This window comes from Grammomys surdaster, unplaced genomic scaffold (assembly GCF_004785775.1).
Source record: "Grammomys surdaster isolate TR1022 unplaced genomic scaffold, NIH_TR_1.0 125941, whole genome shotgun sequence".
Lineage (NCBI taxonomy): Eukaryota > Metazoa > Chordata > Mammalia > Rodentia > Muridae > Grammomys > Grammomys surdaster.
Genome location: NW_021620763.1, coordinates 4,604,653 through 4,608,526, shown reverse-complemented (window position 1 = coordinate 4,608,526; position 3,874 = coordinate 4,604,653). Strand labels below are relative to the sequence as shown.

Here is a 3,874-nt window from a genome sequence, read left to right as displayed (position 1 = left end):
CACGCATACACACAAACACATACAGATATAGATAAATAAGTAAAATATAAGTTAAAAAATTGAAGACGTGGGCATAGCAAGCCACGTTTCAGAAGACTGATAAGACATGTAGACGAAAAGAATCTTGAAGCTAGCCTCACGAGTTCTCACGGGGGCTCTGTCAACGTTGGTTATATCCCTGCATGGTTATATGTTCTTATACAGTTCATCAAATGAAAGAGCTTAATGCTAATTAGTTACTATTGCCCTGAATTTCTGTCACATTTTTCTCTGGATAGGATAATATGCAGTTGGGTTGAAAACACATTTAGCTTGAAGCGAGTGGAACACATTATATGGGCCCTATAACTTTGCTGTAGAGTTGATTGTTAGTTGTATTTTGATGAATGGATTCCAGAAAGGCTCTTATTAGATGCTCACTCCATGATCTTGGCAACCAAGAGACATTATCCTGGGACATGAATGCATCCTACAGTGCCCAGCTCTGCTGGCAGTGGAAGAGAAACAAGACTTGAAATACAAAGCCAGAAGCCGGTAGGAAGAAGTTGCCTAGATCTTGTGACTCTTGATGTTTCAAATTTCTAACAAAAGTGTTCTCAATCTGACGACAGTCATAAATTTGCGTGAGTGTCACTGGGAACAATGAGCCACACGCTCTGAGGGGAGTTTTCCTAAGCTAGCCGTAATAAAACACAAATTTTGATTAACCACACTGAAAAGGAAAGTTACAGTGTTCCTATTCTGCCTCAGCAGTGTGATGTAGTAAAAGAGTTGTCATTGGGAGAAACTGTCAGAATCTGCAGCACAGTTGTTTCTGTGTGTAACAAAAGTGCTCCAGACAGCTAAGAGCATTGCTTGTTGTTTTCCTGGATACTAATGTTAAGCTTGTTTCAAATTAGCATGTTGTTTCAATTCCTCTTCTTATTTTCTTTTTTCGATTTTTTAACTTTTCCGTTTTATTTTATTTTTAAAATGTGTACAGGAAAGCTGCGTGGCAGCTGCAGGCACTGTGCTTACCTGAGCTGTCCAAGTTTCTCCAGTTTCTCTGTCTACAGTTGGAAAGCCCAAGGCCACAACCAGCCATGGCCCTTGGAAACACACTGATGACTTACTTCTCTTTCTATCAAATATTTATTCAATTGTTTCGTATTAAAGCCAGAATTGCATTGTTTTTCCTAAGTAAGACTCCCAGAGTTGAATGAGTCTCAGACCCACATCACCTGGATTCAGCCCTGGTGCCATGTGCTGTGTGTCCACTTCCCACACTCTCCTATTTCTGCCGTTAGTACACAAGGCATGCTCTGTTCATACCTCCTGACCTGGGCCTCTCAGTCTTTGTACATAGTTTTGAGTCAAGGTCCACCTTTTCTAAAGGAAGGCATTTATCGTAGCCCTCTTCTCAGTCCCTTCCCCATCAGAGGGCATGCTGAATCCTGAGGAGTTTTCTGTGCTTTATCTAGGGTCCAAATGACTTCCATTGACATCACCTCCACTGTACCCACATGTCCCTTACCTGCCTCACAGTTGATAAATCTTAAAGTTCTTACTGGCAGGCTTTGTTTCCTCTAATGAGGTATGTCTTGCGGGTTTTTCTGGGAATTCCTCTTTCTTATAATATTTTCAGGTGTTTACAAACCATAGGGGAATAAAATAGAAAAGCTACTCCAAAATACCTGGGTTGAAGGATTTTGGAACTACAGCATCTTCTAACTGAAATTTAGAACACATTTCCTCCAGAAAGCCACCATGCAGTTCTCCTTTGACCCCCGTTTACTGTAGGCCACACATCCACATGGAATGTTTACTCATATTCTCATCCTTCTGAGAATACAGGATCAACAATGCCTTATAATCTCTGCAACAAAAATAACACTTGTTGATTTCAAAGCATTATGAGGACCCAAGCATAATTTCCAGTCTGAAATGAACTGAGGTTTGTTTGTTTTTGTTTGTTTGTTTGTTTTTACTTCAGTGCAATCTATCATGTTGCCTTAAAAACGAAAAAAAGTTAATTTTTTTATCAAAACAAAATACCTCACTTCTGCATGGAACAAAAGTCCAAGGATCTCCTGACCCAACTCCCTAGATTCTTGTGTGTGGCTTCAGCTCCTTTGGTGTAATAGCGGCGTATGGTACTGCTTCCAAGTCTGTAGCTATAAAATTAGATGGTGTTATTTCTTTCCCATTGAAAAAGGTCCCATGAGCCCTGAAAGTTAAATGATTAATGACTGAAAGCTACTACACAAACATGAATACTTAAAAATAACCCCTCTTTGCTCCAGTGATAGGCACCGATAATCTCATGTTAAGCCTGGATCCAGTCTTAAGGCAGCCGAGATAAATCCCTTTCTCTGCTTCAGTCTGGGCTGGTGTTTTCTGATTTTCTCCACCGACAAGTCTCCCGTCAGGCTCGGACTTCACCCTAGAAATGTGAAATCTGCTCTCTGATTGTAAAGGACTCACACATGGGACATCTCCAGTGTTGTCCACTGAAGGGTCAGTATAACTTCTCTTTTTCAAGGTACATGACTGATTTCTCTATACTACAAAATTATTAGGAAAGTGTTGTAAGATCAAATATTTCATCAAATCTTCATTCATTTTAGACCCTTCCTAAGAGAACCCCTGTACAGCTGTTGAGAACCTCCAAGACAAACATGTTTCTGTCTTGCCTGCTAGAGCTGGGTGTGCCTGGAGAGATATTCATAAGGAAATAGGTTCTGGAGAATTTTGAGTTTACTTTTTGTTTACTGACTATAATCCATTCTTTTCTTAAGGCAGAATACAACTACATGGAATCTCTGAGCTCAAATATGATCCCAGAGCAAATTTAAAACATCTTGGGTGGGTTATCAACCAACTCTGACACATAGCAAACAGTCTTGTCTTCAATGACTTCCATTTCTTTGAGCTGATGGACAGCCAAATACGGGAGTCCCTGCAGGAGAAAAGCATCACAAAGCTTCCTGCGTTTCAGACAACCATTGTGTGAATAGCTGGCCTGGTTTCACCACTAGAGCAAAGCAAGATGAGGGGCTTAAGACTCCTCACCAAGCAGATCTGTATCTGAAATCCTGACAGAGCCAGTTAAAAGCTATGGTATCTTGACCATTTTGTTCCATTTCTTGCAGGCTATTTCCTTATATACAAAGATGGACAAAATCCCACGGTGGGGGGGGGGTGGAGGAACAAAGCGAAAGTAATGTAGTTAGCAGCTGCTGCACATTAGAGGGCTGAATTCAGACATCAGAACCCAGAGGTGCAGAAACTGGAGTCTGATGAGTTTTGTTGCATTACAGACGAAAAGTGAAGAATAACTGACACAGAACAAAAATCCTGCCCTCAAGAAATCCCGACCATCTACCTCATCTTTGTAAAATGTCAGTAAATATCTGTCCTTATACATTTTTTTTATTTTTCCAAGTGTGCATCAAGCATATTCAGAAATTGCACATGCACTTGGATCTGGAAATCCAGACTGGTAGCACAGCATATACTTCACATGAGTTCTGGATTTGAGGTCTCCAACTAAATAAACTTAAAATAAAAATAGTTGTTCAAATTTGTCAGTTTATAAAAGCCAAGACTATCTCACAATTATAGTTGCTCCAAACCACACGCTGTGGAAACCAGGGTAGAGTATGATGGTTTTTCTTGGTGGAGACACTGGGGTCCAGGGAAGCCAATGTGATGAGAGCTTTCAAAACAGAGAGCCAGAGGAAGAAAAGAGAGCCATGGCCAGTGAGATCTTCTGGGATTTGTAGTCCTTTGCTAGGTTTGAGCCATGGCCAGTGAGAGCTTCTGGGATGTGTAGTCCTCTACAAGAACTGCTCAAGCACAGAGAAAACTACCTTAGCGTGCAATGAACTCTGAT

At 40.8% G+C, this 3,874-nt stretch overlaps 1 non-coding gene across 1 annotated transcript; it reads right to left on the bottom strand.

Moving 5' to 3' along the window:
* Window positions 1-974: 974 nt before the first annotated feature.
* LOC114608941 lies at window positions 975-1,103 on the bottom strand. The gene has a single exon (XR_003709442.1). It is a non-coding gene; the product is annotated as a small nucleolar RNA SNORA44 (small nucleolar RNA).
* Between the last annotated feature and the right edge of the window lie 2,771 nt (window positions 1,104-3,874).